This window comes from Macaca nemestrina, chromosome 2 (genome assembly GCF_043159975.1).
Source record: "Macaca nemestrina isolate mMacNem1 chromosome 2, mMacNem.hap1, whole genome shotgun sequence".
NCBI classification, from domain to species: domain Eukaryota; kingdom Metazoa; phylum Chordata; class Mammalia; order Primates; family Cercopithecidae; genus Macaca; species Macaca nemestrina.
Genome location: NC_092126.1, coordinates 150749737 through 150763350, shown reverse-complemented (window position 1 = coordinate 150763350; position 13614 = coordinate 150749737).

Here is a 13614-nt window from a genome sequence, read left to right as displayed (position 1 = left end):
GGCGGGAGGATGGCTTGAGGCTGGGAGGTTGAAGCTGCAGTAAGCCATGATCACACCACTGCCCTCCAGCCTGAGCAACACAGCAAGACCCTGTCTCAGAAATAAATAAATAAATATAAATAATTTGAAAATTGAAAAAATAAAAATAAATAAAACATCAAGTTACAAAACAGTCAATATTACGGAAAGTAACTGATACAGTTTGGATGTCCCCTGCAAATCTCATGTTGAGATGTAATTCCCAGTGTTGGAGGTGGGGCCTGGTGGGAGGTGTTTGGGTCATTAGGGCAAGTCCTTCACGGCTTGGTGCTGTCCTAATGATAGAGAGTGAGTTCTTACAAGATCTGATTACTGAAAGTGTGTGGCACCTCGCTCGCTGTCTCTGGCTCCTGCTCTGGTCATAGAACCTGCCTGCTCCCCCTTCACCTTCTGCCATGAGTAAAATCTCCCTGAGGCCTCCCCAGAAGCTGAGCAGATTCCAGTGCCATGCTTCCTGTACAGCCTCCCGAACTCTGAGCCGATTAAACCTCTTTTCTTTATAAATGACCCAGCCTCAGCTATTTCTTTATAGCAACACAGGAATGGACAAATGCAGTAGCCTTGCAGGCGACTTTTATTTTCTTCTTTGTATTTTTCTACATTTTCTGAATCTCTCCATGAAAATATGTTACTTTTTAATTAGAAAAAAATTGCTATTTTTTAGAAAGCTAATCTGTACATTATGGTTCCATATTGGTAAAACAAAATCCATAAAACATGTAATTGTATACAAATGAATATATTTTTACATAAATATATTAGATATATCAATAGTCATTTATTCACAAGAAAAAGACTAGAAGGCTCAGCATCAAAATGTTAGCAATGATTATCTCTGTGTGGTAGGGCTGTAAATGATTGTAATTCTCTTCTATTTGCTGTTCAGTATTCTCGCTAATAAACATGCATTAGAAAAAATTAGTAACTCAAGGCTTTCTGACTCCAACATGAGAATTCTCTCATAACAAACTGTCAGTGCTTTTTAAAAAGCTCCTTTTTTCCAGTTTTTAAAAAATAATCTAGTCTTTTTTTTGTATGTCACACACTGTGACTAACCATTTATCCCATGCCACGTCACCCAAGAAGGAGTCAAACCTTCTAACAAGGGACCTCCTGCAAAGCTGCCAGATGATATCTCTGGTTCAGATTTTGCCTGCAATCATGTTTTTCTAAATAAAGACTACAAACACATTCTGCCTTTCACTAGGTAACAGATGAGCTCTTGCTAATTGCAATCCTCTCTTCTCTGAGTTGACTACATGTACACAAGAGGCAATGTTCCCTTCCTGGCTTCTTAAAGGATAATAGGGTCACACAGACTAGGCTTAAATTCTGGCTATTTCCATTTATTTTATTATTATTATTATTATTATTATTTGAGATAGGGTCTTGCTCTGTTGCCCAGGCTGGAATACAGCTGGAATACGGTGGCATAATCACGGCTCATGACAGCCTTGACCTCCAAGGCTCAAGCCATCCTTCCACCTTAGCCTCTCAAATAGCTGGGATCACAGGCGCATACCATCACATTCAGCTAATTTTTGTATTTTGTGTAGAGATGGGGTCTCGCTCTGTTGCCCAGGCTGGTCTTGAACTCCTGAGCTCAAGCACTCCACCCGCCTTGGCCTCCCAAAGTGCTGGAACTACAAGGGTGAGCCACTATGACTGGCTTCCATTTCTTACTAATGCTGTTGACTTAAGGCAAAATACTTCATTCCTCTGAGCTTTAGTTTCCTCCTTTCTAAAATTAGAAAAAGTAATGAAGGGCTTTTGGGGTTGTTATAAGTTAACCAACAAGAAATTTCCTAAAGTGCCTGGCCCATAGTTGCTCTCCATCTTAGCTTCTTTCTTTCTTAAAGACTTGTATCAGGGCCGGGCACGGTGGCTCATGCCTGTAATTCCAACGCTTTGGGACACCAAGGCAGGTGAATCACAAGGTCAGGAGTTCGAGACCAGCCTGGCCAATATGGTGAAGCCCCATCTCTACTAAAAACACAAAAATTAGCCGGGCATGATAGTGCACACCTGTAGTCCCAGCTACTCGGGAGGCTGAGGCAGAAGAATCGCTTGAACCTGGGAGGGGGAGGTTGCACTGAGCCAAGATCATGCCATTGCACTCCAGCCTGGGCGACAAAGCGAGACTCCATCTCAAAAAAAAAAAAGCAATGGGATTGGAGGGAGTGTCAGATTTCTAAGGCTGCTGTAACAAATTAACATAAACTTGGCAGCTTAAAGCAATGGAAATACGTTCTGGAGGCCATAAGTCCAAGGTCAAGGTGTCACCAGGTTTAGTTCCTTTGGGTGCTCTGAAGGGGAATCTGTTCTATGCCTCTCCTCGTGGCTGCTAGCAACCCTTTGGGCTTCAGTCTCCACTCTCTGCCTCTGTCTTCCTGTCTTGTCTCCATCTCTGTCTCAAATCTCTCTCCCCTTTCTCTTATAATGACACCAATAATTGGATTCAGGGCATACTCTAATCCAGGATGAACTTGAGTTCCATAACTTAATTACATCTGCAAAGACCCCCTTTCCAAGTAAGGTCACATTCTGAGGCTTTGGGTAGACATCTCTTGGGGCGCCACCATTCAGCCCACTACAGATGGTTACTGCATAATCCCGTTGACGCCTTAGGGAAAGATCATGAAAAGCTGCTGGATCAATGGGCAATTAAAGTCCACAAACAAAGTCAAAGAATCTCCCAAAAATACAAAAGAGGCTCTCATCAACTTGGCAGGAAGCAGGCAGCCTAGGACCAGACCCAGATGTCATAGTCAGAGTGGCCAAGTTCCAGAGAAGATTAAGTGTTCAATCAAGCTAGATTTGAATGCCAAGGTCAGGCAGTGGTTAAGAAAAAATGGGTCCCTGACACAGGATGGGGAAATGCAGTCCAGGACTCCTGAAGAAGCTCTGAATCAGCAGAAGTAGCCCAGTCCTCCTTATTAAAAACCAACACTCCCTGCCTTGCTTGAAAATAATGGAGATGGCCAGGCACAGTGGCTTACGCCTGTAATCCCAGCACTTTGGGAGGCCAAGGCAGGCGGATCACAAGGTCAGGAGTTCAAGATCAGCCTCGCCAACACAGTGAAACCCTCTCTACTAAAAATACAAAATTACCTGGGCGTGGTGGCACGTGCCTGTAATCCCAGCTACTCGGGAGGCTGAGGCAGGAGAACTGCTTGAACCCAGGAGGGAAAGGTTGCAGTGTGAGCTGAGATCGCGCCACTGCACTCCAGCCTGGGTAACAAAAGTGAAACTCCGTCTCAAAAAATAATAATAAAAAATAAAAATAATAGAGAGACTTCTCCCCAAGACAACAGATGCTGTCCTCAGGATCTGTCCCCACTTCCTCTACTGGCCACTAGGCCTCTAACTAGGTGACATTCTGGGCCTAGGCAGGAAGAAAAGGGACTGCACCCCCAAAGAGACTAAGACCTGGAGACCATGTGTCTGCAGGAGTCGGGGACACATGTAGGACTGGATTCAGAGGATGCCTTATCAAGGGAGCTTATGACCAAGAACATAAGAATGCACTCAGGAGAGCCAACTGATTTCTGAGCACACGCCCAAGACCCAGGAGTGAACACCCTGGCAAAGAACACCAGGAGATGGTGCAAAGTCTACCCTAGGGTGGTTCCCAAAAGCATGGGAAAAGTGGTGGCCCACACTAGGTGAAGTTGCAACTGTCATTGAAGACCACAGAAGAAGGGATCGAAATGCTCAAAGAGCTGGATCCGTATTAGCCAGGGTTCTCCAGAGAAACAGAATCAATAGGATGTGTGGGTGTGTTTGTGGGAGAGAATATGTATATGCAGAGAGAGATTGACTGATTATAAAGAATTGGTTCATGTGACCATGGTAGCTGTCAAGTCCTAAGATCCACGGTCGGCAAACTGGAGACCCAAGACGGCCAATGGTGTCGTGGAATCCGAAAGCCAGCAGGCTTGAGACCCAAGAAGGGTCAATCTTTCAGTCTGACTCCAAAGACAGGACAAAAAGATCCACCAGAGGATTATGTTCCATGGGACAGCCTGGAAGATACACCATCTGCGAAGACCATAAAGAATGGGGTAGAAGAGGGGCACTGGCATCACTAAAAATTCAGCGATGGTTCTCCTCTATAGCAGGGACTGACAGGAGGAAGAGGCCAGTAAGAACCAGGCCCAGGCCAGGCATGGTGGCTCATGCGTATAATCCCAGTACTTTGGGAGGCCGAGGCGGGCAGATCACTTGAGGTCAGGAGTTTGAGACTAGCCTGGTCAACATGGTTTAACTTTGTTTCTACTAAAAATACAAAAATTACCCAGGAGTGATGGCCCACACCTATAGTCCCAGCTACTCAGGAGGCTGAGACCCAAGAATCACTTGAACCCAGGAGGCGGAGGCTGCAGTGAGCCGAGTTCATGCCCCTGCACTCCAGCCTGGGTAACAGAGCAAGACTCCATCTCAAAAAAATAAATAAATAAAAGTACTAGGCTCAGTGATAGCAGTGGAGATGACAGGACCCCAAAAAGATAGAGGCCAGGTAGTGGTGGCACGTGCTCACCAGAAGCCAGGTGGAGACAATTATCATAATGAACAGCAGTTGGAGTGGCAGCCAAGAGGGCTTGACCCACAGAGCTGGTTAATAGTGCACAATGGCCCAGGGCAAAATAGATGGGCAGCTGATACCATCACAGGAAACGAAGGAGCGATGAGCTGGAGGCTCAAGGCAATTGTCCCAAGAATAAGCACAATCCCTTGCTCAGTTCCAGACTGGGGCCAATTTTTAGACCCAGAATTCAACCGAAAAGGAGGCTGGGTCCCCAGGAGGAAGGAGCCTGGCAAGCCCACAACCAGCATACATGGCAATGTTGCCCTCAGCCCTCCCCTAAAGGGACTTGTGAGCACTTACCCTGGTAACTTTCTCTGGGGAAAAGTGAATGCACACATATTTTGAGGACCATTAGGAGGTCTGAGCTGACATTGTTAACTGAAGAGTCAGGCTCGCCTGTTAGAGTGGGCGCACATGGAGACAGGGTGACAAATGGAGTCCTGACTCCAGAAACTGGGCAAATGACTTCATCTGTTTTCAGAAGTCCTTCAGGATCCAGTTTTTGCTTCATCTCTTGCCACTTACTCCACAGAACCGAGCTACTTGCATTTCCGTAAGGCCTCAGCCCCATTCCTTCCCCCACTCTCTCTCTGTGTGCTACGGTTTGGATGTGGTTTGTTTGGCCCCCACCAAGGCTCATGTCCAATCTGACCTCCTGTGTTGGAGGTGGGGCCTGGTAGGAGGTGTTTGGATCATGGAGCAGATCCCTCATGAATGGCTTGGTGCCATCCTCACTGGAGGGAGGGAGTGTTTGATCTTAGTTCCTGAGAACTGGTTGTTGAAGGGCCTCTCTGTGTTCCTTTCTCACCAGGTGATCTGTACTCAGCGGCTCCCCTTCCCCTTCTGCCATGAGTGGAAGCAGCCTGAGGCCCTTGCCAGAAGCAGATGCTGGCGCCATGCTTCTTATACAGCCTGAAATGCTGTGAGCCAAATTCACCTTTTTTCTACATAAATTACCCAGCCTCAGGTCTTCCTTGATAGCAATGCAAATGGACTAGGCCTCTCTCTGCCCGGTGTCTCGTCTCCCTTATCCCTCTTCTATCTCTCTCCCATCTCTCCCTCTCTTCCTTTCTCCCACCACCCCCCTAAATCTCTCCCTGCATGTGGGGTCCCCTGGTCTGTCTCTCTGTTCCTCACCTCTATGTCCATCATCTCTTAGTCTCACTCTGCATCTCACCCACCCCAGGCTCCGTACAATCTTATTCATCAGGCTTGAATGTTCCTCTCTTCCCCTGCCCTTCTCCTAGCTAACTTCTCTTTGTGCTTCAAATAGAAATGTCTATTTAACAGAGGGGTCTCAGGAGTCACCTCTGAGACTCAGGGAAGTCTTCCTCATTCTTTCTGTGCCTGCTTCAACCACAACATAAACTGGACTCTGCTAAATAATCAGGACTCCCTCAATTCATCTATGGATTCAATGATCTCTATCAAATTTCAAGCTGGCTTCTTTGTAGAAATTGAAAAGTTGATTCTAAAATTCACATGGAAATTCAGGTAAGCCAGAATAGACAAAGGTACAGAAATCAAGGCAGTGTGGTGCTGGCATAAGGACGGACATATAGATCAATGGAATTGAATTGACAGTCCAGAAATAAACCCTTACATCTAAGGCCATTTGTTTTTGACAATGGTACCAGAGTAATTCAATGAAGAACAGTTTTTTCAATAAATGTTGCTAGGGCAACTTGCTATCTACTTGCAGAAGACTGAAGTTGAGACTCTACCTTACAATATACAAAAATTACCCCAAAATGGATCAAAGTCCAAAATGTAAGAGCTAAAACTGTAAGACTCTTAGATAAAAATTCTGGATAAAATTAAAAACCCTTTGCCAATGGAGAAATGCAAATTAAAGCCACAATGAGATACAACCTCACACCCACTACTACGGCTACCATTAAAAAGACAGATAGTAAGTAGGCTGTTTCCTCAAAAAAGTAAATATACAATTACCATATGATCCAGCAACTCCACTGCTGGGTATATACATTTTAAAAAAACTAAAAGCCAAAAGGATATTTGTACACCTATATTCATAGCAACACTATTCACAATTGCCAAAAGGTAGAAGCAACCCAGGTGTCCACTGAGAGATGAATATGGATAAACAAAATGTGGTCTCTGCATACAATGGAACATGATTCAGCCTAAAAACAGAAATTCCGACCCATGCTGCAACACAGATGAACTTTGACGACATTATGCTAAGTGAAATAAGCCAGTCACGAAAGAACAAATATTGTATGATTCCATTATTTGTGTACCCAGAGTAGTCAGATTCATAGAGACAGAAAGTTAGAATAGTGGTCACCAAGGGCTGGGGAGAGCCGGGAATAGTGAGTTGGTGTTTCATGAGTACAGAATTGTAGTTTGGGAAGATAAAAAAGTTCTGGAGATGGTTGTACAATACCGTGAATATACTTAATGCCACTGAACTGTACACATAAAAATGGTTAAAATGAGCTGGGTGCAGTGGGGCATGCCTGTAGTCCCAGCTACTCTGGAGGCTGAGATAGGAGGATTGCTTGAGCCAAGGAGTTCGAGGCCAGCCTGAGCAACATAGAGAGCACTCTCTTCTTTTAAAAGGCCGAGCATATTGACTCATGCCTGTAATCCCAGCACTTTGGGAGGCTGAGGCGGAAGAATCATTGAGCCCAGGGGTTGAAGACTAAGCTGGGCAATAAAGTGAGACCTGCTTCTACAATCAATCAATTAATTAAATACATTAATTTTTTTTTTCTGAGACAGGGTCTTGCTCTCTTTCCCAGGCTGAAGTGCAGTGGTGCAATCCTCCTACCTCAGCCTCCTGAGTAGCTGGGACCGCAGGGGTGCACCCCCGTGCCTGGCTGATTTTTGTATTTTTTGTAGAGACAGGGTTTTGCCATGTTGCCCAGGCTGGTCTTGAACTCCTGAGCTCGAGCAATCCGCTAGCTTCAGCCTCTGAAAGTGCTGGGATTACAGGTATGAGCCATCGTGCCTGGTGAAAAATATATTTTTTAAACGGTTAAAATGGTAAATTTTATGTTGTGCATATTCTTATCATAATGATAAATAAAAGAATGCTTATAATTGCCTAAACTTACCACATCGTTAAGAAAAGATAGTATGTTGATCATTAAAGGTCAAACACTATGAAAGTCACTGGTGCTAAGTTTAGAGGAAGTGGGAGGCCCACACACCCCCTGTACCTCAGTGGTTTCATCTTGGGGTTGAGGATGGGTAAGACTGGATCCAGTACTCTTCCCAGCTTGGAGTCTCAGGACTCCTGCAGATGCCAAACATAATTTTTAAATTTCTCTGATTACTTGTAATATTTCCTAATAAAACTAATTATCTTACCTTCCAAAAGCCTTTCCAAAGCAATAAAAAGCATCAGGCTTCTCTCCTGTAGACTGGAATTATAGGACCTCAGGGTGGACTCAGGTTATTAGTTATAATTTTTATAGAAGGGGGAGGGATGGGTTCAAGTCAGTTACGTAACAGCTACTGCTGGTGGTGAGGAGGGGACTTTGGCCATATAGGCTCACTGGAGAAGCACATCAGAGCCAGCAAAGGGGACAGCAGTTTGAACGTGGGCTGCAGCAGCTGCAGCTGGAGAAGAAGTAAAGGACGTCATAGCCATATGGGCACAGGTATTTGTGGTAGGGGCAAAAACAGCATAGCAGCTGAAGCAGTCACGCTTCCATGTTCTGCAACAACCAGCATCGGGCTCAGCAGCAGGAAGAGGAGAGGAGGAACATGGCACTCACTCCACGGCACCTGAGAAGACCAGAAAGTGATTCCTGACACTGTTGATTCCCTAAATTAGTGGTTCTCAAACTTTAGCATGTTTCAGAATCACCTGCAGGGCTTACAGAGTGCCAGGCCCCAACCCCAGAGATTCCATTTCAATTGTCTGTGGTGGGAATAAGAGGATTTGCATCTAAAAGGTCCCAGGCAAGGCCCAATGCAGCTGGTTTGAGTACTACATTTTGAGAAAACCACTGCTGTACTGTATTGATCCAGATAGGCAGTGCTTTGCTATAGCAATAAATAAACTCCTAAATCTCAGAGGCTTAATGTCATAAAAGTTTATTTCTCACTCACATCTCAGTTCCATGCAGCTCAGATAATCTTCCCCCATACTGAACCTACGCCAACTTAACTGTGGAAGAGTAAGAACTCCACAGAAAGAAAGTACTGGAAAAGAACACAAGATGTTTTTAAGAGCGATGCCCAGAAGAGGTTTACATCACTTCTCCCCAACCCTCTTGGTCAGATCTCAATCACAGGGACCCAACCTAACTGGGAAATGTAGTCTTCTTGGGTACCCAGAAAGAAGAAAACAGTGTGGTAAACACACATAATCTCTGTCACACCAACCCACTATCCATTTCCACCTTACTAGCAGATCCTTGCTTCCTCCTTACTAGCAGATCTTGTTTTTGTCCAAGGGATTTACTCCACCTGTCCCATGCAGGGAGGGTAAGCTCTAGGAGAGGGTCTATTAGACTAAGATAGTCCACCTTGCCATTGATTGGTTCAAGTACCCAGGTTCAAGCCAATCAGTGCATATCATTCTCTTGTCAACTATGATTGGTCCAGGGGTGTGCATGTGACCCAACTAGGCTGAAGGCAATCAGGAGGGTAGAGAGAGTTTTGTTCTATCCTACTGGACTCGGGTGAGGATGCATTTGCCACCAGCAACCATCTTGAGACCAACAAGCTAAGCCAGAGGAGGGTAGAACCTACAGATGAATACGAAAATAGAGCCAGAGCCCTGAACATTTTTCAAAATGTAGTCCTCAGAAACCTACTTTACTTTTTAGTTTATATTAAGTTACATTGAGTCCAGATCTCTTATATGTAGCAGAAAGTCACCAAATGGAAACATTTCTTAAAGTATAAGGGTGGGAACAGAAATACTTTCTTTGGTAGCCCTATGACCTTACTCTTACTTTATGGATTCTACACATGAAGAAATGGGGTTACATTCAATATATGCAACCAGAGTTGTTATGAGACCAGAGTCTCATCATACTTAAAGTGCTGAAAGAAAAAACTGTCAATCTTGAATTCTATACCCAGCAAAAATATCCCTCAGAAATTAAGATGAGATAAAGACATTCTCAAATAACACAAAGAGAATTCATTACCAGAAAACCTGGTCTAAGAGAATTGCTTAAGGAATTTCTTCAGACAGAAGGGAATCATACCAGTAGGAAAACTGAGACATCAGGAATAAAGGAAGAGAAACCACATGATCATACCAATTTATGCAGAAAACGAATTTGATGAAATGCAATATCCATTCACAACTAAAATGTGCAGTTTCCTCAACCTGATAAATGGACATCTACAAAAAAACCTACAACTGACATCACACATAAGGTTTAGGGAGACTGAAAGCTTTCCCCCTAAGATCCAGAATAAAGCAAGAATGCCCTCTCACCACTTCTATTCAACTTTATACTGGAAGTCCTAGACAGTACAATAAGACAAGGAAATAAATATGAGTCACAGATGTTGAGAAGGAAGAAATAAAATTGGACCCATTCACAGATTACTTGATTTTTCTTTTCTTTTGTTTGAGACAGGATCTCACTGTGTCACCCAGGCTAGAGTACAGTGGCGCCATCACAGCTTATTGTAGCCTCAACCTTCTAGACTCAAGTGATCCTCCCAAGTATCTGGGACTACAGCACGCACCACCACATTAAATTAATTTTTAAATTTCTTTGTAGGAATGGGGTCTTACTATGTTGCTCAGGCTGGTCTCAAACTCCTGGGTTCAAGCAGTCTTCCTACCTCAGCTTCCCAAAGTGCTGGGATTACAGGCATGAATCACATGCCTGGCCTCTTAGTGATTTTTCTACATAGAAAATAAAGTTACTGAGAGTGGTGGCTCACACCTGTAATACCAGCACTTTGGGAGGCTAAGGCAGGAGGATTGCTTGAGCCCAGGAGTTCAAGACCAACCTGGGCAACATAGTGAGACCCCATCTCTACAAAAAAATTAAAAGAGCATGATGGTGCCTAACTGTAGTCCCAGCTACTCGGGAGGCTGAGATGGGAGGATCAGTTGAGCCTAGAAGGTCAAGGCTACAGTGAGCTGTGAGGGTACCACTGTACTCCAGACTCCAGACTGGGCAACAGAGTGAGACCCTGTCTCAAAAAAAAAAAAAAAAAAGAAAGAAAGAAAGAAATGAAAAGGAAAAGAAAAATTACAAGGAAGCTACAAAAACTCTTGGAACTGATGAGTGAGCTTAGCATGGTTATAGGATACAAGATAAACATACAAAAATCAAATTTATTTCTACATACTGGCAGTGAACAATTAGACAATGAAAATTTAAAGACAATGCCATTTACAAGAGTTTAAAAAACAAAACGAACAAAACTCTTAGGTAGAAATCTAATATAACATGTCCAGGATATGTATGCTGAAAACTACAAAACAGAATTTCAGCCTTAGCTGCACTGTGTAAAGAGCCTGGAAGTCATCACTCCCATCCATGCAACAAGGAAGAGGCTCAGCAAACCGAAAACCAGTGCCTTTTCTTGAGCCCATTACAGAACTGAAATCTCAGGACAAACTGTACCCGCTACCTGAAATCTGTAAAGACAGATGAATACAGAGTCACACCCGAGATCTGCTTCCCTGGAACAAAAGCTGCTGGAGCCATAAGGTTGTAGAAATTTTCAAACAGTAATTCTGATGAATTGCTAAAGGCCAAGAGTCGACTAGCATGAGAGTGAGAAGCTCCTCTGGGCCACAGTCTTAGAGTGGGTTTTACTTTACCAGGTTCTCATGGTGAAGAGCCAGGAAAGATTTCCTCTTTGCTTCGGCAGGGGAAGGAGAAGAGTAACCATCGTAAAATAGCCCAGAGCATCGTGTATGGCGAAGGCTTACTCTCCAGGGGCCATTCAGAGCCTTATTCCACCTGGAAGAAGGGCCGCTCTCTGTCTCTAGCTTCATCACCCTTCCTGTCTCACCTAAAAGAGTAGAGGGAGAAACACGTGTGAAGGTCACAGCCTAGGCACACAGGCCCACCAAAAGACTGAGATTTGAGGGTTCGGGTACAGTGGCTCACGCCTGTCATCCCAGCACTTTGGGAGGCTGAGGCGGGCAGATCACTAGGTCAGGAGATTGAGACCATCCTGGATAACATGATGAAACCTCATTTCTACTAAAAATACAAAAAATTAGCCAGGTGTGGTGGCAGGCACCTGTAGTCCTAGCTACTAGGGAGGCTAAGGCAGGAGAATGGCTTGAACCCGGGAGGCAGAGGTTGCAGTGAGCCGAGATCTCGCCACTGCACTCCAGCCTGGGTGACACAGCAAGACTCCTTCTCACTAAAAAAAAAAAAAAAAAAAAAAAAAAGACTGAAATTTGATCACGAGATTGTAGAACTCTTCCCCTCTCCCACACCTTACCAGCATACTAACAGTGCTTCAGGATAATAATTGTCAATTACATCCAAAAGAGCTGCAAGATACAGACTTGATCTGAAGTGGGCAGGGTATCCAGCAAAGCCCAAAGACAACAGAGAAGAGAGAACCAAGAAGGATGTGAAGCCTCTGGCAGCTACAGTTACAGCAGAAATGAAACACAGCCCAACTGCGAGCTAAATTAACATAAAAACCTCACTCTAAAGGCCTATATGCCTTAGTTCACATTTTCTGACACAATATGCCCTATTTTGACCAAAATGTTACAAGGCAAGCGAAAAGGCAAGCGGAAAACACAGTCTGAAGAACAAGCATTAGAACCAGACTCAACAAAGACGTTGGAATTACCAGATAGGAAATTTAAAAGAAGTGTGATTAATATGTGAAGGCCTCCAGTGGAAAATGTAGACAACAGACAAGAACAGATGAGTAATGCAAGCAGAGGGATAGAAACTCTAAAAAGCAATAAAAAGAAAATGCTGGGAATGAAAAACACTGTAACAGAGATGAAGATGCCTTTGATAAGGCTCACCTGTAGACTGAACACAACCAAGAAAAGCATCAGTGACCTTGAATGTAGGTGAACAGAAACATACCAAACCGAAACACAAAGAGAAAAAAGAAAGGGAACTAAACAAAGAACAAAAGTTTCAAGAACTGTGGATCAATTTCAGCAGGTGAAATACATGCACAATTAAAATTCTACAAGAATAAGTGGTTCCAAAGGGTAAACATAATTATTCATCTAACCCCATCTGATTCCTTCAGGAGCAAATATCATCTTGTTTTTGTGTGTACTTTCAGAAACACAGAAGGATGTAAATATAACTAAGAAAGAGACACCCAACACAGGCCGGGCGTGGTGGCTCATGCCTGTGATCCCAGAACTTTGGGAGGTCAAGGCGGGCGGATCACCTGAAGTCAGGAGTTTGAGACCAGCCTGACCAACATGCAGAAATCCTGTCTCTACTAACAATTTTAGCCGGGCCTGGTGGCGCATGCCTGCAATCTCAGCTACTCGGAAGGCTGAGGCAAGAGAATCGCTTGAACCCAGGAGGCGGAGATTGCGGTGAGCAGAAATTGTACCATTGCACTTTAGCCTGGGCAACAAGAGCAAAACTCCATCTCAAGAAAAAAAAAAAAAAAGACATCCATCACAAACACATATGCTTATTCTAGTCACACTGTCCTTTACTTTCCTCTTTTAATATACTCTGGAGATCAATTCACATGAGCTCCTATAGAACTATGCATTCTTCCGTCAATGGCTCCATGGTACAGATGTGCTAGAGCTGAGTTAGCCACTCCTCTGATGGATTTAGATTTATTGACAGTATTTTGCTAATGCAAACCATGAATCGAAAGTTATAGTGCTCTTAGCAAATAAAACAACACAGAGATTGCATGGAACTTCCCTACAGTTGTCATTGTAGGTTGGAACTGTTTGTTCTTTGCCTTTTTCCCACTTCACATCTTGTTTCTCTTTGTTGCTTTTCCCCTCCTTTTCTGCCCGCGCCCCCCTACACACCTGTTCCTCTTGGTGAATTTCATTAGTT